Here is a 27,681-nt window from a genome sequence, read left to right on the forward strand (position 1 = left end):
GGGGATCTTCCCGACCCAGGAATCGAACCCAGGTCTCCCACATTCCAGCCGAATTCTTTACCTTCTCAGCCACCAGGGAAGCCCACAGTCCTTGGAGGTAGGTGTCACACTCTCCACTTTACAGATGAGAATAGCCGTGCTGGGAGAGGTGGAAGGCACACTCTGTCCAAGACACATGGCAGGGTGGGGGGGCAGAGCCAACATGGAATGTAGGACACCAATGCCCCAACTCTTTTTTTTAAGAATTCCCTTTATTTAATTATTTATGGCTGTGCTGGGTATTTGTTGTTATGCGCTGGCTTTCTCTGGTTGTGGTGAGGGGGATCTGCCCTTCCCTGCAACGTGCTGGCTTCTCATTGCTGTGGCTTCTCTGGTTATTTCTCAATTATTCCTCTTGTTACGGAGCGCAGGCTCTAGGAGTGTGGGCTTCAGTAGTTGCAACATGTGGGCTCAGTAGTTGTGGCTCGTGGGCTTAGTTGCTCCACAGGACGTGGAATCTTCCAGGATTGAACCCACGTCCCCTGCATTGACAGATTCTTATCTGAGCCACCAGTGGTATACTTGATTTTACATTAAGTACATTTTAAAGTTTGACTTTTTAAAAACATACACAAAATTGTGTCTAGTCCCCCAAAGCAAAAAAACCTAGTTTGAGTTCCCCTCTCCCTCAACAAGTCAGCAGACCTATAGAATAGAATGGTGGGGCGGTGGTAGGGGTGGGGGTGTCTATTATGTTAATAATCTCCATTTATAAAAGAAAGTCCTGGTCCATAAAAAAAATATCCTTCAGCATTGATGTAATTATGAAAAACCAAGTAATCAATCAAACATTTTGGAAAAACTTAGGAAAACAAGAGGACATTAAAGGATCAGCATCTTTTAAAGAGACCCCAGTCTTTGTGGCCTAATTCTTGAGGGGCAGTTTGCTTCAAGAAGTCAAGATGCTTTGTTCCCAGAACCATTGAGGAAGGTGATCCCTAAGAAAGTGCATCTTTCTGGATGAGTTTCTATAAGGTTTTTATTTTTAAATTTTTGACTGTGTTGGGTCTTTGTTGCTGCTCAGGGCTTTTCTCTGGTTTTAGGGAGCAGGGGCTACTCTCTAGTTGCAGTGAATGGACTTCTTGTTGCAATGGCTTCTCTTTGGAGCCTGGGCTCGGCAGGCATGTACGCTTCAATAGTTGTGGCTCCTGGGCTGTAGAGCACAGGCTCAATAGTTGTGGTACTCAAGTTTAGTTGTTCCGAGGCATGTGGGATCTTCCTGGACCTGGGACTGAACCTGTGTCTCCCGCTTTGGCAGGCAGATTCTTTACCACTGAGCCACTAGGGAAGCCCTGGACAAGTTTCTGAAGCTATCAAATATGGTTTACCTGTGCTTTCTGGAACTTTTATTTAATATACTTTTCATACATACATAGTCTTGTATTCATATTATTACAGTTTTTCCCCTAATGCCCTATGTTCCATGACAACAGTTTTGTCACACTGTAGGGGTGGGCCAGTCCATCCTAAAGGAGACCAGTCCTGGGTGTTCATTGAAGGGACTGATGCTGAGGCTGAAACTCCAATACTTTGGCCAACTCATGCGAAGAGTTAACTCATTGGAAAAGACCCTGAGGCTGGGAGGGATTGGGGGCAGGAGGAGAAGGGGATGACACAGGATGAGATGGCTGGATGGCATCACCGACTCGATGCACATGAGTTTGGGTGAACTCTGGGAGTTGGTGATGGACAGGGAGGCCTGGTGTGCTGCGATTCATGGGGTCACAGAGAGTCGGACGCGACTGAGTGACTGAACTGAACTGAACTGAGGGGTGGGACAACATTGGTGCTGGTTGGTACATCCACAGCTGTTGCCAAATGTACAACTTGTTGGCAAGGTGCCAGGTTTACAGCACAGAGGAGAAAGGCTTCAGGCAATTGAGAGAGAAGTGGGCAGTGTCAAACATTAGGTCACAGGACTCGAAGGAGGAAGATAAGACGCTGGAAAATCAGATGGAGGGTTGACAAACCACAACAGTTCAGCAAGGGAATTTTTTATTGTGGTGAAATAAGCATAACACAAAATATGCTATATTAACCATTTTTAGTGCACAATTTAGTGGCATTAATTATTCACAATGTTGTGCAATCACTACCACTATCTATTTCCAAAACTTTCCCATTATCCCAAACAAGCACTCTGTACCCATCAAGCTATAACTTCCCATTACTCCTCCCTCCAGCCCCTGATAAACACTAATCTTCTCTCTGTCACTATGTATTTTCTACAAACTTTGTCCTTTCGTCTGGCTTATTTCAAGTTTCACCCAGGTTGTAATATGTACCAGAACTTCATTCCTTTTAATGGCTGGATATTATTCTATGTATGTACCACATTTTGTTCATTCATCTGTTGATGGACACTTGGTTTGTTTCCACCTTTTGGCTATTGTGAACAGTGCTGTAATAAACATTGGCATACAATACCTCTTTGAGTCCCTCTTTTCAATTCTTTTGAGTATATACAAGAGTGAATTGCTGGTAATTATATATTTAACTTCTTGAGGAACTGCCAAATTGTTTTCCACTGAGACTGCACCATTTTACATTTACATTTTTAACAGCCGTATATGAAGGTTCCAATTTCTCCACATCCTTGCCAGCACCTCTTATTTCCGTTTTTGTTTTTTGTTTATTTGTTTAATAGTCATCTTTATAGGTATGAAGTGGTATTCACTGTGATTTTGCATTGCATTTCCTGATCACTAATGATGCTGAGCATTTTAAAAATTGGGTTGTTTGTCTTTTATTGGGACTTTCATTGTGGTTCAGCTGGTAAAGAATCTGCCTGCAATGCCGGAGACTTGGGTTCGATCCCTGGGTTGGGAAGATTCTCTGGAGATGAGAAAGGCTACCCACTCCAGTATTCTGGCCTGGAGAATTCCATGGACTATAGAGTCCATGGGGTCGCAAAAGAGTTGGACATGACTGAGCGACTTTCACTTTATATAAATATTATTGAGTCGTAGAAGTTCTTATACACTTTAGATAGTAAACCCTTATCAGATATATGATTTGCAAATATTTTTCTCCCATTCTGTGGGTTCCCTTTTCACTTACTCTTTTTTAATATTAAAAAAGTTTTACTTCAATTTTTTTCCTTAAACTTCTCTTTTCACTTACTTTATTTTAGTATATAAAAAGTTTTACTTCAATATTTTTCTTCTTATAAACAACTTTGAAAAGTTGATATGCACCTGTCTAGCCTAGCTGTTATCTAAAGGCAATATGAGGGCCACTGAGAATGTCTCCCAGACAGGAAATTCTGCTCAAAATCTTCATGCTGAGGGTGAAGGCAGAAGGAGGGGTAGAGGTCTGCCATCAATTTCCCACCCCAAATCCCCACCCTGGGGTGAATCATGCTCTGCTAAGTTGCAACCTGTAGCTTCCAAGATTACCTGAATGTTTGGGTAGATGGGGAGAATGCCAGTGTTTCAAGATGGCCCACATACAGCCTGATGGGCCCTCAGCCAGCACCTTCTTCCCATTCCAGCCATAGACGTGCTAAGCTCCTGGGTGGCTGGGGCCTGCCTGGGCCCTAGGGTGGGAGGCAGCCTGTCTTCCCAGCACCCTGACCCAGTCTCCACCAGGACATTGTGATGTTCCCAGTCTCATGTGGTGTCAGGCGCTGCTGAGGCCTAAGTCGTGACTCTAAGGCAGACAGTGAAGAGAGTCAGGCAAAGGTCTGGGGACCATGGCTGGGATAGAACCTGCAGCCTTGGGCTGCCCCTACTTGTTTATTTCCAGTCTGTGGTCCCTCGTAGGGAGGGCTGGATCAAGCCTAGTGATGGCTGCCTTAGCCCTGTGGTGGGAGAAGAGGGCAAGGAGGGAGAGACACAGGGTCATAAGGAGTAGAGAACCAGACAGAAACTTGTCCTGAAGTTTGCCAGTTTGCCCACCTGAAGCAGAACTCTGCTTCCAAAGGGACTCCTCAGATCAGGCCTGCTGGGTGACCACCCAGGGCATGGGCAGGCCAGGTTGAACCTGGGGCCACAGCTTTGAAGAACGTTGGCAGGAGAGGACTGGTTGAGAATGGGGCATGAGGAGTGTTCAAGGTATGATCCTGCCAGTGCCCAGCCATCAGAAAAGGAAGCAGTGCTCCTTGGCATGACCCGTGTGGTCAGGGTTGGACAGGCCAACATACTGGCTCAGGGCAGGAGTACTGGAGGCTCCTTCTCTGGGGAGTGTGGTCCCGGGTCGTCATCTTGTTCACAAAGCGCTAGTGTGGTCCCCTGCTTCCGGGGTTTTGTCTACTACGAACCAGCTGCAACAAAATGTCCTTCTTGTTCTGACCAGCAAAGAGCAGTTGGCACACAGTGTGGCCATCCAAGTCCCTCATGATGGCATGGATCACCCATAGCATCAAAGTGATGCTTGTTCCTCTCATGATCATGTGAATAGACTTCACCTCTTGATAATGAGCTTGAGTTTCTGGTCTGGACAGATGGCAAACTTTTCTTTGCCCTGGTAGACTAGCAGCCAAATTGGGCGCTGAAACTCAATGATGTCTCCAGTCTTCATGTTTTCCAGGGACCGGGACATCTTCCAGTAGGAAACATGGGATGGGTATCTTTGAAGTAAACCTTGATAACTGGGCCCATCAAGCCCCTTCATCATGCCTGGAAATGCTGTAGGGCTGAGTGATTAGGTTGTGGTGGATTTGAGCTGAAAATTAGATGTGATGACTTATGAGGGGGTCCAAGATGTGATGGGGATATAGCAGGTTGAAGTAGAACCACTGGTGTTATGGCTGATAATCTCATCAATAAGCCACAGTGGGTACTTGATATCTGCGATTTCAAATGGCTAGGGTGCAGGGCTGGATAGAGAGGCTACAGAGGAACCAGACTAGGGAGAGAACCACATGTGCTCGGCTGGGCCCTGTGATGATGGCTGCTGCCCCAGCTAAGAAAGCTGGGCCACCTCTTCTCATGATATCCTTTGCTGCACAAACGTTTTCAATGTTGATGAAACCCAGTTTATCTATTTTTTTTTTAATTGATCATGCTTTGGTGTCATATCTAAGAATCCATTGCTAAACCAAAGGTCACCAAATTTTACCGCTATGCTTTCTTCCAAGAGTTTCATTATTCCATTTTGAGTCAATTTTTGTACGTGATGTGAGAACAGCCTCCAACTTCATTCCTTTGCATCTAGAATCCAGCTGTGCCAGAACTGTTTGTTGAAGGGACTAATCTTTCCCCACTGAATGAACATAGTACTCTTGTGGAAAACCAATTCGCCATAGATGTATGGGTTTATTTTGGGAATATCAGTTCTGTTCCATTGGTCTATATGTCTATCCTTAAGCCAGTATTACACTGTTCAGATTACTGTAACTTTGCAGTAAGTTTTGAAATCAGGAGTTGTCAGTCCTCCAGTTTTGGAAATGGCAACCCACTCCAGTATCCTTGCCTGGAAAATCTCATGGACAGAGGAGCCTGGTGGGCTGCAGTCCATGGGGTCATAAAGAGTCAGGCACGACTGAGCGACTAACACTTACTTACACTTACTTACAAAGATTGTATTGGCTATTTTGGGACCCTTGCAGTCCCATGTGAATCTGAGGATAGGGTTTTTTCATTTCTGAAAAAAAAGGCTGTTGGAATGTTGATAGAGATTGTGTTGAATCTGTAAATCACTTTGGGTAGTAGTGCCATCTTAACAATTTAAATCTACGTTCCAATCCATTAACATGGATATAGTTCCATTTAGTTAGGTCTTTCTTAATTTGTTTCAGAGATGTTTTAGAGTTTTCAGTGTATATATCACCTCCTTGGTTAAATTTATTCTTAACTTTTTGATGCTATTTTTATACCAGTGGAATGTTTTCTTATTTCCTTTTTGAATTGTTCATTACTAGTGTATTGAAACATGACTGATTTTTGTGTGTTGATCTTGTGACCTGAAACTTTGCTGAATTTTTAAAATTAGCTCTAGTAGCTTTCATGTGGACTCTTTGGAACTGTCTATATATAAAATCATGACATCTGTGAATAGAGATGGTTTTACTACTATCTCTTCAATTTGTTTGTCCTTTAGTTATTTTTCTTATCTACTTGCTCTAGCTAGAACTTCCCATGTTGAATCTCAGTGATGCAAGTATGCATCCTTGTCTTGTTCCTGCTCTTAGGGGAAAAGTTTTCAGTTTTACTGTTATCATGTTAGATGTGGGTTTTTCATAAATGCCCTTTATCTTGGTAGATAAGTTCCTTTTTATTCTTAGTTTTCTGAGTGTTTGTATTGTGAAAGGTGGTTGAAAGTGAAAGTCACTAAGTGCCACCCCATGGACTATACAGTCCATGGAATTCTCCAGGCAAGAATACTGGAGTGGGTAGCCTTTCCCTTCTCCAGGGGATCTTCCTGATGCAGGGATCAAACCCAGGTCTCCAGCATTGCAGGCAGATTCTTCACCCACTGAGCCACAAGGGAAGCCCACACTGAGATGATCATTTTTTATTACATTTGTTCTCTTAATGTAGTTTATTACATTGATTAATTTCTTTGTATTGAACCACTGTTGCATTCCTGAGATAAATCCCACCTGGTCATAGTAGATAATCCTTTTCATATGTCGTTAGATCTGGTTTGCTAGTATTTTATTTAGGATTTTTGCATCCAGAAAGGATATTTTTTTTCTTGTGATGTAATTTCTTTTTCTTGTGATGTCTTTATCTGCCTTTGGTCTCAGTGTAATACTAGCCTTACAGAATGAGTCAGGAAGTGTTCCCTCCATCATGGTTAACTTCATCAGCTTTGGAGATAGATGGTGTCAGTTTTAAGCCTACTTTTGCTGCCAAATAGTTTGTAATAAGTTTTTTCATTGTTTACCTGTCTAGACATCAGTTTTCCATCTGTAAAACTGGTGTGTTGGGAGGATTAATTGGGATCATTCATTGTAAAGCCTGTGGTGTACGGGTAAAAGTTTAAGAATCAGCTCTTAGAGGAAGTGGGAGTAGGAAACCCTATTTTTGTAGTGTGTGCCTGTTTCCATGGTGTAAATACTCCTGCCATGGTTGATTTTAAGATGCCATTGTGAAGTCATCTAAGGGGAGATGAGAAGAAATGCACATAGTATCCTTGAATGAGCCAGTGGAAACTGACTCCAGTATATCACTTTAAAAAAAAGTATGAAGTACATAATAAATGATCAGTGATTAAATATTGGGCTTGCCAGATGGCACTGTTCGATTCCTGGGTTGAGAAGATCCCCTGGAGGAGGCATGGCAACCCACTCTAGTAGGCTTGCCTGGAGAATCACCTGAACAGAGCAGCCTGGCAGGCTGCAGTCCATAGGGCTGCAAAGAGTAAGACATGACTGAAGTGACTTAGCACAGTACACAAAGCACATTTAAATATTATTTCAGTTGCCTTTAGCAAAAAAAATTAAATAAAGTGAAAATAGAATGATTCCTGAAAAGTCAAGCTATAAATCTCCCTTTATATTGCCTTATGTTCTAAAATATTCTCCGTACTTTCAAATGTTATCTTCAGATGGTCTATTCTCTGTGGGAATCACTTTGCATATCTCCATACTATCTCTAGATCTTACATCATTGTTTACAGTGAACATAATCACAGGGAGGACAGTGTGTGGATAAGTCTGTCTGCCCTCCTGGCAATTGACCACACCTGGTTTTTATCCTCTTCTTCTTCATTTTTTTTTTTTTTTTTTTTTAGATTTTTGGACCATTTTTAAAGTCTTTACTGAATTTGGTATTAATATAATGTTGCTTCTATCTTATGTTTTACTTTTATGGCCATGAGGTATGTGGGATCTTAGCTCCCCAACTAGGGATCGAATCTGTACCTCCTGCATTGGAAGGCAGGCTTAACCACTGGACTGCCAGTGAAGTCCCCAGTTAATTACACCTGGAAAAACTTCTTGCTCCTGATTGCTTAACATGTTAACCTTGAAGACTGCTGGAAAATTTAGAGACAGCATCCTGCCTTGGCTCCCTGGTTATTAAGGTGTTCTGCCTGATATTGACCCTGACAACAGTCACCACCTGGTCATGCTTTTCCTAGAAGGCACATGTAGATTGCCCAACTGCCTCATCAGGCAAATAGTTCTAAACAGTGTCTAGACTTCTGCTCAGATCCAGGCTTAGGACACTTTATGAAGTAAAGACTATCTTGCTCTGTCCCCTCAGTACCTTTCGGTAAATTTCAATTCTTTTACCAACTCATATGTTGTCCCATTTCCTTATCCATCCATCCATCCATCCATCCATCCATCCACCATCCATCCAACCAAGACTTGCAGAGTGCCTAATAGCTACAAATACAAAGACGTTATATGGCTTCCACTACCTATAAACTCAGAGCCTGAGATGGGGTCGGGTAAAGGTTTCAGCAATACGTGAACTGTGAACTTCCAGATGTTCAAGCTGGTTTTAGAAAAGGCAGAGGAACCAGAGATCAAATTGCCAACATTCACTAGATCATCGAAAAAGCAAGAGAGTTCCAGAAAAACATCTATTTCTGCTTTATTGACTATGCCAAAGCCTTTGACTGTGTGGATCACAAGAAACTGTGGAAAATTCTGAAAGAGATGGGAATACCAGACCACCTGACCTGCCTCTTGAGAAACCGATATGCAGGTCAGGAAGCAACAGTTAGAACTGGACATGGAACAACAGACTGGTTCCAAATAGGAAAAGGAGTACGTCAAGGCTGTATATTGTCATCCTGCTTATTTATCTTATATGCAGAGTACATCATGAGAAATGCTGGGCTGGAAGAAGCACAAGCTAGAATCAAGATTGCTGGGAGAAATATCACTCACCTCAGATATGCAGATGATACCACCCTTATGGCAGAAAGTGAAGAGGAACTTAAAAGCCTCCTGGTGAAAGTGGAAGAGGAGAGTGAAAAAGTTGGCTTAAAGCTCAACATTCAGAAAACTAAGATTATGGCATCTGGTCCCATCACTTCATGGGAAATAGATGGGGAAACAGTGGAAACAGTGTCAGACTTTATTTTGGAGGGCTTCAAAATCACTGCAGATGGTGACTGCAGCCATGAAATTAAAAGATGCTTACTCCTTGGAAGGAAAGTTTTGACCAACCTAGATAGCATATTGAAAAGCAGAGACATTACTTTGCCAACAAAGGTCTGTCTAGTCAAGGCTATGATTTTTCCAGTGGTCATGTAAGGAAGTGAGAGTTGGACTGTGAAGAAAGCTGAGCACTGAAGAATTGATGCTTTTGAACTGTGATGTTGGAGAAGACTCTTGAGAGTCCCTTGGACTGCAAGGAGTTCCAACCAGTCCATCCTAAAGGAGATCAGTCCTGGGTGTTCATTGGAGGGACTGATGCTGAAGCTGAAATGCCAATACTTTGGCCACCTCATGCAAAGAGTTGACTCATTGGAAAAGACTGTGATCCTAGGAGGGATTGGGGGCAGGAGGAGAAGGGGATGACAGAGGATGAGGTGGCTGGATGGCATCACTGACTCGATGGACATGAATTTGGGTAAACTCCGGGAGTTGGTGATACACAGGGAGGCCTGGCGTGCTGCGATTCATGGGGTCACAAAGAGTCAGACATGACTGATGACTGAACTGAACTGAAAGTGAAGATAGATATGCAAACAAATAATGAGAATATATTGTGATAAGGGAAAGTACAACAGTATATGCAAAGTACTCTGGGAAACTAAAGGAGGAAGTCAGAGTGTCTTGGGGAGCTACAGAGATTTTTGCAGAGTGGGTAAAGCACTCTGGGTAAAGCTGAGCGTGGGGCCAGAATATGAGGTAGAATGTGTATGCCCAACTATGGTGTTGAACATGATCCTCTAGCAACAGCAAACCTTTCGCAAACCTTTCTTTCCTTTCTTTTTTTTTTTTTTAATTGTCCTCCATCTTAGAACTTTAAGGCCATGGTCCCTGTTAATAATAAAAGAACAGCCAACTTTTTCATGGCTTATAATGTGCCAGATACTGTACTAAGTGCTTTAAATTCATCATTTAACTTAATCTTCATAGCAACCTTAGAATACAGTTAACATTATCATCCTCATTTTACAGATGAGAAAACTGAAATTTAAACCTCAAAGTTATACAACTAAGAACGAGCAGAGCTAAAACCCAGCTCTCATTCATTGTTGAGCCTGAGCTCTTAGAAACACAAGCCAGCTGGACTTGGTATAGTTGAGGGACTGGAAGACTGGTCCCCTCTCCTGACACCAGCCCACCAAAACTTCATTCCATTTTATAGTGCTCATACATTAAACCCACTTACCTCCTACCTGGGCCGATAGCAATTATCTGACGGCACCTTGTTTAGGAGGCTGCTACTGCTGCTAAGTCGCTTCAGTCGTGTCCGACTCTGTGCGACCCCATCGACGGCAGCCCACCAGGCTCCCCGTCCCTGGGATTCTCCAGGCAAGAACACTGGAGTGGGTTGCCAGTTCCTTCTCCAATGCATGGAAGTGAAAAGTGAGAGTGAAGTCACTCAGTCATGTCCGACTCTTAGCGACCCCATGGACTGCAGACCACCAGGCTCCTCCATCCATGGGATTTTCCAGGCAAGAGTACTGGAGTGGGGTGCCATTGCCTTCAGTGGTAGTTAATGTGGAGAAGAACTTCGAAGGATGTTGACAGCAGTGCCAATTTACTTCCAAGAACTGTGGTTGCTGTTGGGTGATGTTACGTTAATGATTAATATGCTCTTGTGTGATTCAGCTAATACCCTTCCCAAATAATGTGTTAACCCAATTTAAAAACGTGTTCAAGTGAGCTGAATGTCAGACCTGTGTGTCAACTTGCACTTTACATCTGTAAAAGGAAAAGCAGAGCTACCTCCACTTAACACTGCTGACCAGGTATTTTATGTATATAATTAATTATATTATTAATTCTATACTTATGTATAATTGTATGAAAGTGAAAAAGTGAAGTTGCTCAGTCATGTCCGACTCTTTGCGACCCCATGAATCACAGCACGCCAGGCCTCCGTGTCCATCACCAACTCCTGGAGTTCACTCAGACTCACGTCCATTGAGTCAGTGATGCCATCCAGCCATCTCATCCTCTGTCATCCCCTTCTCCTCCTGCCCTCAATCTCTCCCAGCATCAGAGTCTTTTCCAATGAGTCAACTCTTTGCATGAGGTGGCCAAAGAACTGGAGTTTCAGCTTTAGCATCATTCCTTCCAAAGAAATCCCAGGGCAGATCTCCTTCAGAATGGACTGGTTGGAACTCCTTGCAGTCCAAGAGACTCTCAAGAGTCTTCTCCAACACCACAGTTCAAAAGCATCAATTCTTCAGCACTCAGCTTTCTTCACAGTCCAACTCTCACATCCATACGTGACTGCTGGAAAAACCATAGCCTTGACTAGACGGACCTTAGTCGGCAAAGTAATGTCTCTGCTTTTGAATATACTGTCTCGGTTGGTCATAACTTTTCTTCCAACGACTAAGCGTCTTTTAATTTCATGGCTGCAGTCACCATCTGCAGTGATTTTGGAGTCCCCCCAAAATAAAGTCTCTCACTGTTTCCACTGTTTCCCCATCTATTTCCCATGAAGTGATGGGACCAGATGCCATGATCTTCATAATTTATTTTAATTAAAAAAAAGACTCCTGCTAGATGGCCTTTCGGTGGGGGAAAATTTATGGATGGTATTTTGAAACAAGGCAAATCATATAGCTCCTGCAGATTGAGATTCAACAGACTCACCAGTGAGGCCCATTATACCCATGAGAGTTCTGGCGAGGAATGGGAAAAACTGCTGGGTTGAAGTTGCAAAAAATCTAGTCAGGAGACAAAACACACGGACAGATGGAAAGCAAAATAACAATAGAAGGCAGCAGAGGACAAGAGTCCAAGCAGTGATGCAGGCAATCAATAGTGTGTAAATTTGGAAAAGACAGAGACTGTTTCAAAGGGGCCAGGAAACCCTTCCTGACCCGTCTCTGGCTCTCCCTCCTCCTTCTGTCCCTCCGCAGCACTTTGGGTTTCTCTTAGAGTCACCGGTGCACTTAGCTCTTTGTAATGAGGTGGAGAAACTATCACACTCTTCTTAATAGCTGGCGCCAGAATTCCTCAGGAGGATAGAAGCATCTAGGTTTGGAAAATTAGGTGTAATGGAATAGGTTGAAGAGTGCTGGAGGTAGAGTTGAGACCTGAGGACCTGGATGTTGGAGGAGGGGAAATTTACTGGTTTTAAGATGGGGAGAATTTGAGACTGGGGGTGGGGGTGCAATCTGGGATGGAGTAAGTGAGGAAACAAGACGGAGGGAGGGAAGAGGGACCAGGGAGAGAGCAGCTGGCAGCCCGCAGAGAGCTGTGATTCCTCCCCACAATTACCTACATCTCCAGTGACTGCTTCTAAACCCAGGCAGCTTTGTGTGAGTGCCTTTGATGGGAAAACCAGGAACAGGCTGAGTTTCATTTCAGCATTGTGCAGAACAGATTAGATGTAAGGAGGTGGAAGTTATCCGGTTCTTGAAAGGGCTCTATACATTTCACGGTCCAGGTAAAGACGGAGGGTTCAAACCAAGTTTACTGAGATCGTTCAGAGGCAGACTTCCGAGTTATTTCTCCAATTCCTTTCTCTTTTTTACCTAGTCCTTCCTTTCCAGCTTACGGTACCTGACATATAGCAGGCACTCCATAAATATCTGTTGTATTGAATCAAATATAAATGCTACATCATTTGTGCTGTCAGGGTACCTAAAATTGAGTGAAGACAACACAGATGCATTTCACACATAAAAGTAAATCTAATCCTAACAATTCTGAGAAGGCTATAAATATCCACTAATAGGCCTAACACGCCTCTTTGTTTTTCAGTATCCTTCAAATTTTGCTCACATTTCATCCTCCAGGAAGCCTACCTGGATTTTCAGTTATGTGTCCTGTCTCTGAAATCTTATGACATTTCCTACCTATATCAGCAAATTTGACACTTGATCACTTATTTTTCGATGGATGGCTTGCCTTTTTCATTACATACTACAGTTCCTGAGGGCAGAAAGTGAGGCCACACTTGCTGAGGGCTGAGTACATAGAGTACCTTATATACACAGCTAGCTGTTTAGTTGATTGTTACTGATAATATGTGTCCTACATCATGTTCTCAGAAACTTGAGAACTTAGTATGTGCTTGGCAAGTATTAGTACTGAATAACTATTTGCTGAATTGAGTTGAATTGTTGGTTAGTATAAACATCTGAAAATATAAAATTCTTAGATATCATTCTCATACTAAAAATCCCAGAAAATTAGGAAGGAATCAAGTACAATTCTTGTTAAGCTATAATTTATCTTCCTGTTGCTTTGGGGCGTGTAATTTAGGCTTTCCACTTCAAAAGCTATTCTGATTTCTTGGCCAAAAATTTTACATGGATACTTTGAGGTTAAGAATAAAGATACATGGCATTTTGAGGCTGACAGGCATCATAAGATCACGTGCTCTAACCCAGGTAAAATGTAAGTTCAGAGGGCTGCACAGATTGCCTTATGCTTCTGGAGTCTGTTGCAGAGCTTACCTAGTTTCCACGTTTCCTGCTTTCTGGTTCAGCGGTCTTTCTGGGGCACTAAGTTTAGTTGTCAGAATAGCATTTCTTCTAAATGTATTTATTATTAATGCACTATACTAAGTCCCTGGGGTAGAATAAGCCTCATCATTATAGCTAGTAAGTCAGTCTGAAGCAATCTGATATTCCTGTAAAACTGAATAAATTTTGTCATAAAGTATCCTTGGGCTCACTTCTGAGATGGCATCATCTCATTTGCCCTATATTAAAAAAATATCCATAAATGAGCCCTTCTGTATGGACATTCATTATAACTTAGCTTTATTGATTCTTTTATAGTGCCGTTAATTACAGGAACCACAAAAACCTTCAATTAGATTAAAGCCATAATAAAAGAGATGAGTAATACTTATTCTGCTCTGTATATTGTTTTTGTGATAAACTGATGTTTATCTTTTCAGACATTGCTACATTAACATTTTATAAAATAATTATATCAAATATTTTAATTTTTAAGGCAAAAAAAATTTAATATTTTCTAATAACTAATGGCCTCCCTGGTGGCTCAGATGGTAAAGAATATGCTTGCAATGCAGGAGACTCGAGTTTGATCTTTGGGTTGGGAAGGTCCCCTGGAGAATAAAATGGCTACCCACTCTAGCGTTCTTGCCTAGAGAATTTCATGGACAGAGGAGCCTGGCAGGTTACAGTCCATGGGGTCGCAAAGAGTCAGACACTACTGAGCAACTAACACTTACTAATGATATTAACAGCTCCAATACTTTGACCACCTGATGTGAAGAGCCAGCTCATTGGAAAAGACCCCGATGCTGGGAAAAATTGAAAGCAAAAGGGGAAGAAGGCAGCAGAGAATGAGATGGTTAAATAGCATCACTGACTTCAATGGACATGAACCTGAGCAAACTCCGGGAAAGAGTGAAGGACAGGGAAGCCTGGTGTGCTACAGTCTATGAGGTCACAAAGAATTGGACATGACTTAGCAACTGAACAACAGCCAATCATTATTAATCCTCATGACAACCCTGTGAAGTGTACATTAGGATCATCTTGACTTACAGGTAAGAAATCAAAGCTTAAAGAAATTCAGTGTCTTGCTTAAGATCCCACAAGAGGGAAAGCTATGATTAAGTGAGATAATATTAATGTACCTAGCACATGCTGAGCAGATAGTGTATTGAATAAATGCAAGTGAAAAAGACAGTGTGAAGTAAAAAGTGAAAGAAGAGATGAAGCTACTGTGAGGTTAGTATATAAAATATGTGTTATAAATTTCAGTATATAACACACATATGACTAAAATTTGATTCTGGGCTTCCTAACAGTCAAAGGGAGAAATATAATCAGTTATATAAATAATAAATCACCTTGCTTAAGAGAAGTATAGTATCTGTAGAGCTGAGGGCCCTTTTTCAAAATGAAAGATTTAATTTAGCGGGGACCTTAGAGGATGAGACAAAATCATTACTGGATGCTGTTAGAAGCCTTAGAGGAGTGATGGCCAAACCTGAGTGGAGTGGAAAAGCCTGCTGCTGCTACTGCTGCTGCTAAGTCGCTTCAGTCGTGTCCGACTCTGTGCGACCCCATCGACAGCAGCCCACCAGGCTCCCCCGTCCCTGGGATTCCCCAGGCAAGAACACTGGAGTGGGTTGCCATTTCCTTCTCCAATGCATGAAAGTGAAAAGTGAAAGTGAAGTCGCTCAGTCGTGTCCGACTCTTTGCGATCCCATGGACTGCAGCCCACCAGGCTCCTCCGTCCATGGGATTCTCCAGGCAAGAGTACTGGAGTGGGGTGCCATTGCCTTCTCTGGGAGAAGCCTGAGTTGCCCTGGAAGGAGGCAGAGCAAGGAGTAAGAAGTTGGAGAGGTATGCTAGAAGGGAAATATTATGGAAGACTAAGCAGAGGATTATGTTCCATGGGAGGCCTGAAGGACACAACGTTCACCTAAACCATTACGAATGTACTACAAAGAAGGGTACCACTGTCACCAACAAGTACAGGCCACGGCTCAAAACAGGTGAGCGGTCTCTTAATAGCCACAGGCATGATGGGGCTTCTCCCAAGTAATAGAGACCAACTGAGAGTGTTTACTGGTTGAGGCATAGACTTGGATTACCATTATATTGAATGGTTTGCCTTGGAAACGAACAGAGATCATTCTGTTGTTTTTGAGATTGCATCCAAGTACTGCATTTTGGACTCTTTTGTTGACCATCATGGCTATTCCATTTCTTCTAAGGGATTCCTGCCCGCAGTAATAGACAAAATGGTCATCTGAGTTAAATTCACCCATTCCAGTCCATTTTTTCAGTGATTCATAGAATGTCGATGTTCACTCTTGCCATCTCCTGTTTGACCAGTTCCAATTTGCCTTGATTCATGGACCTGACATTCCAGGTTCCTATGCAATATTGCTCTTTACAGCATCGGACCTTGCTTCTATCACCAGTCACATCCACAACTGGGTATTGTTTTTGCTTTGGCTCCATCCCTTCATTCTTTCTGGAGTTATTTCTCCACTGACCTCCACTAGCATATTGGGCACCTACTGACCTGGGGAGTTCCTCTTTCAGTATCCTATCATTTTCCCTTTTCATACGTTCATGGGGTTCTCAAGGCAAGAATACTGAAGTGGTTTGCCATTCCCTTCTCCAGTGGACCACATTCTGTCAGAGAAACACCAGTTTCCAATCAAGAAACACCGGGAGTAACAGGCAAATATAGCCTTGGAATATGGAATGAAGCAGGGCAAAGGCTAATAGAATTTGCCAAGAGAATGCACTGGTCATAGCAAACACCCTCTTCCAACAACACAAGAGAAGACTCTACACATGGACATCACCAGATGGTCAACACCGAAATCAGATTGATTATATTCTTTGCAGCCAAAGATGGAGAAGCTCTATACAAGCAGCAAAAACAAGACCAGGAGCTGACTGTGGCTCAGATCATGAAATCCTTATTGCCAAATGCAGACTTAAATTGAAGAAAGTAGGGAAAACCACTAGACCATTCAGGTATGACCTAAATCAAATCCCTTATGATTATACAGTGGAAGTGAGAAATAGACTTAAGGGACTAGATCTGATAGATAGAGTGCCTGATGAACTATGGAATGAGGTTCGTGACATTGTCCAGGAGACAGGGATCAAGACCATCCCCATGGAAAAGAAATGCAAAGAAGCAAAATGGCTGTCTGAGGAGGCCTTACAAATAGCTGTGAAAAGAAGAGAAGTGAAAAGCAAAGGAGAAAAGGAAAGATAAAAGCATCTGAATGCAGAGTTCCAAAGAACAGCAAGAAGAGATTTGAAAGCCTTCTTCAGCGATCAATGCAAAGAAATAGAGGAAAAGAACAGAATGGGAAAGACTAGAGATCTCTTCAAGAAAATTAGAGATACCAAGGGAACATTTCATGCAAAGATGGGCTCAATAAAGGACAGATGTGGTATGGACCCAACAGAAGCAGAAGATATTAAGAAGAGGTGGCAAGAATACACAGAAGAACTGTACAAAAAAGATCTTCATGACCAAGATGATCATGATGGTGTGATCACTCACCTAGAGCCACACATCCTGGAATGTAAAGTCAAGTGGGCCTTAGAAAGCATCACCTTGAACAAAGCTAGTGGAGGTGATGGAATTCCAGTGGAGGTATTTCAAATCCTGAAAGATGATGCTATGAAAGTGCTGCACTCAATATGCCAGCAAATGTGGAAAACTCAGCAGTGGCCACAGGACTGGAAAAGGTCAGTTTTCATTCCAATCCCAAAGAAAGGCAATGACAAAGAATGCTCAAACTACCGCACAATTGCACTCATCTCACACACTAGTAAAATAATGCTCAAAATTCTCCAAGCCAGGCTTCAGCAATACGTGAACCGTGAACTTCCAGATGTTCAAGCTGGTTTTAGAAAAGGCAGAGGAACCAGAGATCCAATTGCCAACATCTGCTGGATCATGGAAAAATCAAGAGAGTTCCAGAAAAACATCTATTTCTGCTTTATTGACTATGCCAAAGCCTTTGACTGTGTGGATCACAAGAAACTGTGGAAAATTCTGAAAGAGATGGGAATACCAGACCACCTGACCTGCCTCTTGAGAAACCGATATGCAGGTCAGGAAGCAACAGTTAGAACTGGACATGGAACAACAGACTGGTTCCAAATAGGAAAAGGAGTACGTCAAGGCTGTATATTGTCATCCTGCTTATTTATCTTATATGCAGAGTACATCATGAGAAATGCTGGGTTGGAAGAAGCACAAGCTGGAATCAAGATTGCCGAGAGAAATATCAATCACCTCAGATATGCAGATGATACCACCCTTATGGCAGAAAGTGAAGAGGAACTAAAAAGCCTCTTGATGAAAGGGAAAGAGGAGAGTGAAAAAGTTGGCTTAAAGCTCAACATTCAGAAAATGAAGATCATGGCATCCGGTCCCATCACATCATGGGAAATAGATGGGGAAACAGTGGAAACTGTGTCAGACTTTATTTTTTTGGGTTCCAAAATCACTGCAGATGGTGATTGCAGCCATGAAATTGAAAGACGCTTACTCCTTGGAAGGAAAGTTTTGACCAACCTAGATAGCATATTGAAAAGCAGAGACATTATTTGGCCAACAAAGGTCTGTTTAGTCAAGGCTATGGTTTTTCCTGTGGTCATGTATGGATGTGAAAGTTGGACTGTGAAGAAAGCTGAGTGCCAAAGAATTGATGCTTTTGAACTGTGGTGTTGGAGAAGACTCTTGAGAGTCCCTTGGACTGCAAGGAGTTCCAACCAGTCCATTCCAAAGGAGATCAGCCCTGGGTGTTCTTTGGAAGGAATGATGCTAAAGCTGAAACTCCAGTACTTTGGCCACCTCATGTGAAGAGTTGACTCATTGGAAAAGACTGTGATGCTGGGAGGGATTGGGGGCAGGAGGAGAAGGGGACAACAGAGGATGAGATGGCTGGATGGCATCACTGACTTGATGGACGTGAGTTTGAGTGAACTCCGAGAGTTGGTGATGGACAGGGAGGCCTGGCGTGCTGTGATTCATGGGGTCGCAAAGAGTTGGACACGACTGAACAACTGAACCGAACTGAGAGTGTTTAACTACTAGGAGCCAAGAAACCACAATTACCTTAATTACCAGTAAGGTCAGAAGAGCCGCCCAAGGGGAATTCTGTAGGAACTGAGAGAGGATTAATAGCTCCTGGCATCCTTAGGGCAAATATGTAGCCTACAAAGATACTGCAAAAAAATCTAGAAAGAGTAGGCCGTGACCATGAGGTCCTGTGATTGTATATATCACACAAGAAGGCATCAGGGGCGGTTGACCTCACAGAATGCTGGAAGGCCTTTAAAAGCACACCTGAAGTGACAGATGAGCGGCAACCATCTGAAAGGCTAGGTTGTCAATCCTGCAGGGTATGTGTTCAATCAGAAACCTCTGTATGGCACTGGGTCCACAATTACAGGAATGAATGGATCAAGGAACAAAGGGATCAGAGTAGAAGTGGTCCTGCTTACCATCACCCCCTGCGGGACTTTTTCTTTTTTGTCCCCGCATTCTGGATTCTTCAGTTGTTAGACTTCTTAGGCCCCAAATGAGGTATGCTCTTGCCCAGGGCTATAACAAAAGTCCTGTTGAACTATGATTTGTAGCTGGATTCCTGCCTCCAGGGACCAGCAGGGGAAAAGTGTCACCTTCTGGCAGGGGGATTCCATCGTCATCCTCTGGAGGATGTGGCCTTTCTTTTACACAGTGGGGCAGAGAGGAATGTATGTAGGACCCAGGAGATTCTCCTGGGCCTCTCCTGGGACTCTGTTGCCCCGCTGAAACTATATCTGGATATGCATAGCACTACTGGCTTCAGACGGAGAAGGCAATGGCAACCCACTCCAGTACTCTTGCCTGGAGAATCCCATGGATGGAGCAGCCTGGTGGGCTGCCGTCTATGGGGTCGCACAGAGTGGGACATGACTGACGGCACCTTAGCAGCCGCAGCAACCTGGCCTCAGAAGCATGTGATTGCAAAGGGCTCCGTTGCGTCAGGAATGAAGAGTTGGGTCACTTCCCTAGGAAGTGATGATATCACTCCTGCTGAAATGATAGCCACAGGTCAGAGGAGCTTAGAATAGACAGAAGAGGGAGAGAGGATGAGAAGCAGCTGTGTCTTGGAGACCTAGTGGCAGTGACCTGGCTCTGGTCTGTCTCAGTAACCATGTTTTCTAAATTTTCCGGTAGGCGGAGAGGTCGGCAGACCCATGGAGGTCCTGCTCCCTGCCCCTGCATGTATATCTGAGCAGCACGTTGGGTAGAATACAGTTGCCTTGAGAGTGTACTGTTTAGATCTCCTCCTCTGGGGAGGCTGGCTAACAGAGGGCTCCAGCCATTTCCTCTGTGCGTCCATCATCATGTTCGCATGGAGACTGGGCTACCTGTGCCAATGACAGCATGGCACGCATGCCAAGGCAGGCCAGCTCCAGCGAGCCGTGGCCACTTTGGCTTTGGACTCCAGCTTGGTCTACCTGAGGCTTCCTGGGAACTGTTTTCTTTCTACCTTGTCCTCAATCTTTTGTCCTCTTCTCTCCCACAGATGTCGAGCTGCATTAGGGTCTGGAGGCTTTCCTCACCTTCTACTCCCTCCCCTCTTATCTGTTATAGGCACTTCCTAATAAAACTCTCATACCTCTAATCGTGTCTTCTTTTTTTTTTTTCTAAGTTGAAGTATAGTTGATTTACAGTGTTGTGCTAGTGTTGGTGTACAGCAAGATGATTCAGTTTTACATATATGTATATATATATATATGTATATGAGGCTTCCCAGGTGGCTCAGTAGTGAAAGAATCTGCCTGCCAATTTAGAAGACGCAGGAGGCACAGGTTCAATCCCTGGGTCAGGAAGATCTCTTCAAGGAAAAAATGGCAACCTACTCCAGTATTCTTGCCTGGGAAATCTCATGGACAGAGGAGCCTGGCGGGCTACAGTTTATGGGGTTGCAAAGAGTCGGATACGATTGAGCATGCATGAATACCAGCTCGTATAAGTATAGATCTATATTCTTTTTTTGATTCTTTTCCATTATAGGTTATTATAAAATATTGAATATAGTTCTGTGTGCTATACAGTAAATCCTTGTTATTTATCTCTTTTATATTTGGTAGTGTGCCTGCGTTAATCCTGTACTCCCAATGTATCCCTCCCCTTCTTCCTGTTTGGTAATAAACATGTTTATTTTCTGTGTCTGTGAGTCTGTTTCAACACTGTTATGTAAGTAAGTTCCTTTGTACTATTTTTTAATTCTGCGTATAAGTAATATCACGTAATATGTGTTAGTCTCTGACATTTCACTTAGTATGATCATATCTATGTCCATCCATGTTGCTGCAGATGTCATTATTCCATTCTTTTTATGGCTGAGTAATATTCCATTGATATACACACACACTGCATCTTCTTTATCCATTCAGCCATTGATGGACACTGTCTTGTTTCTTGATGGAGCTATATTAATGTATGCTCTTTAGCTAGTGACTAGCTAATCTAGTGTGATCCATGCACTGTAATAGAGCTGGAACAGTAAGTTTGTGTAGACCTTTTTACCTAGCCGTCATAATCATTTATTGAGGTAATGGGTAGATAGTATTATTCCAATTTTATATGTGAGGAAGTGTGTTAGTTTCTCAGTCGTGTCTGACTCTTTGAAACCCCATGGACTGTAGCCCGCCAGGCTGTTCTGTCCATGGCATTCTCCAGACAAGAATACTGGAGTGGGTAGTAGTCCTTTCTCCAGATGATCTTCCTGACACAGGGATGAAACCGGGTCTTTTACAATGCAGGCAGGTTCTTTACCATCTGAGCCACAAGGGAAGCCCTTGTAAGGAAACTAAGTATTAATTTAGGACTTGTCTGGGGTACTAAGCTAGGAAGTGGCAAAGTTGAGCTGAAGTGCAAACTTAGGCCCATGTGTAGTCCAAAGTCAAATTTACTACTAGGCCGTCGGACATGGGCTGAGGGGAGAGTTAACATCTTACGAGAGCTGAAGCATCTGAGGAAGAAGGACCTTATGTCTTATAGGAGTGAACTGAGGCACTCAAATCAGGTTTCAAACCAGATCAAGGTTTATCTCAAGCAATAATTTGAGGGCAGAACCAATACTGTCTCAAGGGTGTGATGCCTTGCAGTATCAAAGTTCTATTCTGGACAGTATTCTCTCGGAAATTTTAGTCTGGAAAGATTTTTCAGTGTATACTCATAAGTATACATATATGATTCATTTGCTTTCATCTTTTTTCTTTGTTGAATTATACTTTTAGCAAATATCTATTGATCTTGCGCTATATGTCATGCATGATTCCTTCTAACCAAAATATATTTTACTTTTCCTTCTTGTTACATTTAATCAGACTCTCTTTCTTCCTTTCAGTCTGTCCTTATGAATTCATGTTTTCAATAGTCTTCTGTCTTCACAGTGCTAAGCAGTGGAAAAGGATCTTGTTCTTGTAAGTGTAATCATTTCCCCATCATAGATGGAGGCTAACTCAGTGCACCAGATATCACATAGAAGAAGATCAATCCAGTTACTGTTTTAGTTTTGAGGTAAAAGATTCAACATTTAATTTTACTTTTCCCTATTTTTTTTTTTTTAGGAGGGTGGGATGAGGGAGAGGGATTGTTAAGTGAAAGGCAAACATTTATGAATACTATATTTTCAACACAAATGTAGTCTTGACTGTAAAAAAAAATAGCACTTTAGGCATCTCAAAGCATTGAAATTTTAAGTGGTTTAAATATTACACATTTAAAACATTTAGCTCTATATAGATAAAACTTAGAGTAATGTAGAATGAACACTTATTCCATTTCCTCTCATTTTCTATCTCTTTAATCTCTTTTTAAAAAAATCAGCATGTATCACTATCTGGCATTGTCTTAAATTATTTATTCATTCACTTGTTTTCAACTATCCTCCCCAACTAGGAACCTCTTCTCTTATTTCACTGCTGTATTTGCAAGACAGAATAGTGCCTGGCACATAGTGGTACTCACCAAATATTTGTTGTAATTCATTTATTTAAGCCAAAAAGGAGATGACTTCCTAAAGAATCACACATAAAATCACAATGTAAGCAGACAGACAACAAATCAAAACCCCACAACAGTTCAACCTACTTGACTACGAGAAAATGGAAAACTTTAACAAGTGTAGTGTTTTAAAGAGCAAATAGCATATTGGAAGAAAGTATGTCAGAAAAACTTTGCTATTTTTATTAAAGCTTTAAATAACTTTGCTATTTTTTATTACTACTAGAAATTGATAGAAGATAGTATGACCCCAGACAATAGTGGACAAAAACCAAAAAGGCAGTATCTCTCCTACTCACCTTTGGCAAACACATTGATACATTAAGAGAAACATGACAAACAAATACTAGTGAGAAAGCCCAAGGAAAATTATTTATCTCTTTAACAACCATGGAAATTCAAAATTAAAGCGACAGGGTCTATTTTTGAAACATTAAGGTTATAAACCGTTTAAGGGCTTCCCTAATAGCTCAGTTGGTAAAGAATCTGCCTGCAATGCAGGAGACCCCAGTTTGATTCCTGGGTCGGGAAGATCCCCTGGAGAAGGGATAGGCTACCCACTCCAGAATTCTTGGGCTTCATTTGTGGCTCAGCTGGTAAAGAATTGCCTGCAATGTGGGAGATCTGGGTTCAATCCCAGGATTCCCAGATCCAAGGATTCTGACCTGGAGAATTCCAGGAACTGTATAGTCTATGGGGTCGCAAAGAATCAGACACGACTGAGCGACTTTTACTTTGACTTTTTGTTTTTCACTATTTTTGAAATATTAAGGTGATAAACCATTTAAAAAGTTATGCCCATTGTTACAAAACTGAACATTGTATCTATTTAGGACAATGTAAATCTGTGGAAATGTCTCCCATCCAAGTACTTACCCAGCCCAACCTGGTTAGCTTCTGGGATCAGAGGAGATTGGGCATGTTCAGGGTGGCGTGGCCATAGATTTGGGGAAACTTCTTGGAAAGTGACAGGCCAATATAAATCTATGAATCAAGAATCTAAAACTATGCAGTCCATTTGATTCAATCTCATTTCTGTGAGTGTCTCCTAAGGTATTATCTTTATAAATATCACATATTTAATTATTATTTAGGTTATGTACATGAAGAAAATCATTGATTATGAAACTTCTGTAGTAAGCATTTAGGTAAAATGCTTATAAATTAAAATAAGTTTAAGGGAACATTTATAAAATTACATGTATACTATAATTATACTTGTATTAAAAATATCGCTAGTGAAAAAATAATTACAAGAAAATTAGAGGTGATTTTGCTTCTCTTTTCTAGTTTCCAACTTCCTGTAACTGAATGTGAGGACTTGTACAATGGTATTTTAATTTAGTTTTGTTCAGTATAACCTTTTAAAGGCAAACTTCACTATTTGAATCTATTTTCCCATTGTAATCTAGGTAACAGCTTTTGCAGAGAGATTGGTGAGCAAATGCTCTTTTAATGAAAATTCATGTGTGAAAACTATATATGTATGATTGCTGGTTGGATGTTTTTTTAAAAAAAGAGAATTTCCGAATAAGATACTTCTACTTCATTACATTTGATTCGGTTCAATTTAGATTAATATTTGGAGCAGATTGTAGGTTTCTTGCTACATATCACCTAAGAAGGAAATATGTTTATTTTTCCTTTTACACTGTTCTCTTTCTCTCTCTTCCTATATATTCCATATAGAGTAACTTTTAAAAGCTTTTCTACTTTCAAACATAAAGTTAAATTCTTCACCCAATTTAGTTGGTGGCATCCTTGGTCAACTTGTCAACTAATTTAGAGAATTGGGGATTCACATGAGATTCCTTCCTCTGCCTCAACATCCAGATCTAATTAGTCATTCAGTTCAGTTCAGTTCAGTCGCTCAGTCGTGTCCGACTCTTTGTGACCCCATGAATCGCAGCACGCCAGGCCTCCCTGCCCATCACCAACTCCTGGAGTTCACTCAAACTCACGTCCATCGAGTCAGTGATGCCATCCAGCCACCTCATCCTCTGTCGTCCCCTTCTCCTCCTGCCCCCAATCCCTCCCAGCATCAGAGTCTTTTCCAATGAGTCAACTCTTCACATGAGGTGGCCAAAGTACTAGAGTTTCAACTTTAGCATTAGTCATTACCCACTGTCTATTCTATCTCTTCAGGTGTTTGACAACTTCCCATATCTCTTCCTGTTGCATTGTTGTAGATGTTGGTCTCATCACTCGCAGTTTGGAGCTTTGCAATGCTATATAATTAACCTCCTTGCCTTCTAGTCCATTTTCCACATTATCCCTAGATTAGCGGTTCTCAAAGGGAATGATTTTGTCCCCCAAGGAATATTTGACAATGTCTAAAGATCATGGAAAAAGCAAGAGATTTCCAGAAAAACATCTATTTCTGCTTTATTGACTATGCCAAAGCCTTTGACTGTGTGGATCACAAGAAACTGTGGAAAATTCTGAAAGAGATGGGAATACCAGACCACCTGACCTGCCTCTTGAGAAACCGATATGCAGGTCAGGAAGCAACAGTTAGAACTGGACATGGAACAACAGACTGGTTCCAAATAGGAAAAGGAGTGCAGAGTACATCATGAGAAACGCTGGCCTGGAAGAAGCACAAGCTGGAATCAAGATTGCCGGGAGAAATATCAATCACCTCAGATATGCGATGACACCACCCTTATGGCAGAAAGAGAAGAGGAACTAAAAAGCCTCTTGATGAAAGTGAAAGAGGAGAGTGAAAAAGTTGACTTAAAGCTCAACATTCAGAAAACGAAGATCACGGCATCTGGTCCCATCACTTCATGGGAAATAGATGGGGAAACAGTGGAAACAGTGTCAGACTTTATTTTGGGGGCTCCAAAATCACTGCAGATGGTGATTGCAGCCATGAAATTGAAAGACGCTTACTCCTTGGAAGGAAAGTTATGAGCAACCTAGATAGCATATTGAAAAGCAGAGACATTACTTTGCCAACAAAGGTCCATCTAGTCAAGGCTATGGTTTTTCCTGTGGTCATGTATGGATGTGAAAGTTGGACTGTGAAGAAAGCTGAGTGCCAAAGAATTGATGCTTTTGAATTGTGGTGTTGGAGAAGACTCTTGAGAGTCCCTTGGACTGCAAGGAGTTCCAACCAGTCCATTCTAAAGGAGATCAGCCCTGGGTGTTCTTTGGAAGGAATGATGCTAAAGCTGAAACTCCAGTACTTTGGCCACCTCATGCTAAGACTTGACTCATTGGAAAAACTCTGATGCTGGGAGGGATTGGGGGCAGGAGGAGAAGGGGATGACAGAGGATGAGATGGCTGGATGGCATCACTGACTCCATGGATGTGAGTTTGAGTGAATTCCAGGAGTTGGTGATGGACAGGGAGCCCTGGCGTGCTGCGATTCATGGGGTCGCAAAGAGTCGGACACAACTGAGCAACTGAACTGAACTGAAAGACATTTTTGGTTGTCATAATGATCAGGTGGGTACTAGGGAGCTGGCGGTGGGGAGAGAATGGAAGAGGATCAAAGGGGGTTGCTACTGGTGTCTAGTAGTTAGAGAACAGAGATGTTGCTAAACATCCTGCAGTGCAGATGACAGCACACTGCCCCCACCCCCCTGCCCAATGACAAAGAATGTTCTGGTCCAAAATATCAGTAGTGCTGAGGTTGAGAAACCCAGCCCTGAAGTGATTCTTGTCAAATAAAATCTGCTGACATACCTCAAAAACAACTATTTTGGGCAAACGTTTTTGCATAAGGCTCATCTTATTTCCCCAGTCACACAAAATATACTTACCACTGCCTGTATGTACCACTTTCTCCCTGGTTCCTATGACTTCATTTGCTACTCGTAGCTTCTTTTCTTTTTGATTTCTTCAGGCTGGGTTTCATGGTTCTTCCATTGATCACTTTTAGAAGAGCATGAATCATACTGAATTGTTGCTTATCTATCTCCTGCACTCCACTGTGAGCATCCAGAGGTTAGCGAAACTATGCCCCATAGGGTCAACAGAAGCTGGTAACTAATCCAAATTCTTGAGCCTATCTTACAGCTTGCTAAAAAACCTCTTGCTTGTAGCCTGCCTTCACTGAGCAAGGCTTAATTATTTTGTTGCAAATTGCATATCCACCAAGCTTCATAGCTTAAACCACAAGATGCTTGCATGAGTTGTTTTCCCGGAACTTGGAGTCAGCTGGGTCTAGTCTGAATTCCAGCCTGCTAAGACTGGTTGAGACCACTGACCCTAAAACTGGGCATGTACAAGTGTTCCATAAATAACCTTTGGACATCAGAGGGCCAAAAACTGTATCCCCAGATTATGGTAAGTGCCTCCATTTTTGAATATGCATATCATGAAAGTCGCTCAGGTGTGTCTGACTCTTTGCAACCCCATGAACTATACAGTCCATGGAATTCTCCAGGCCAGAATACTGGAATGTGTAGCTGTTCCTTTCACCAGGGAATCTTCCCAACCCAGGGATCAAATTCGGGTCTCCCACATTGCAGGGGGACTCTTTACCAGCTGAGCTCCAGGGAAGCCCTACATACCATGAAGAAGCATGTAATTCAGATACTCCTGTTCAGAACCTGATCGCTTCATCTTTTCCCTGTCCTCAGTCATCTTTCCCCACACCTGAGACTATACTGTTTCTCTATCTCTGAAATATCTCAAACTCCTCCCCTTGGAGAGGCAGATTTGAGATTTATTCTCCCATTTTCTTGCTTGGCTGCCTTGTGGATAACTCCTTTCTCTGCTGCACATCTTGGTGCCTCAACATTTGGCTTGCTGAGCTTCTAACCAATGAACCTGGTTCAGTAACATCAGGAACTGGGTCTTTTTTTGAATCCCCAGCACCCAATGCAATGCTTGGTATGTAGGGGATGGGTCTGAATTCAACCAAGTTCCTCTTCATATTTCATTTCATGAGTCCTGCAGAGCAACCAGATTTGTTCTCAAGCACAGTGAGTTCATTGCAGCTTTCCTGACTTTCCCTTTTCTGTACCCTTTGGCTTACCTGAAATTCGGTTCTTTAACGTTTCTGTCTCCATTCATATCACTGCCACCTGTTCTTTAAGGCCTACCACATGTA

The 27,681-nt window shown here is 42.3% G+C and overlaps 1 pseudogene; it reads right to left on the reverse strand.

Moving 5' to 3' along the window:
• Nucleotides 1-4,258: 4,258 nt before the first annotated feature.
• Nucleotides 4,259-27,212, reverse strand: LOC120856570 (annotated as a pseudogene).
• Nucleotides 27,213-27,681: the final 469 nt, after the last annotated feature.

The sequence above is a fragment of the Oryx dammah genome, unplaced genomic scaffold (assembly GCF_014754425.2).
Source record: "Oryx dammah isolate SB20612 unplaced genomic scaffold, SCBI_Odam_1.1 HiC_scaffold_28, whole genome shotgun sequence".
NCBI lineage: Eukaryota > Metazoa > Chordata > Mammalia > Artiodactyla > Bovidae > Oryx > Oryx dammah.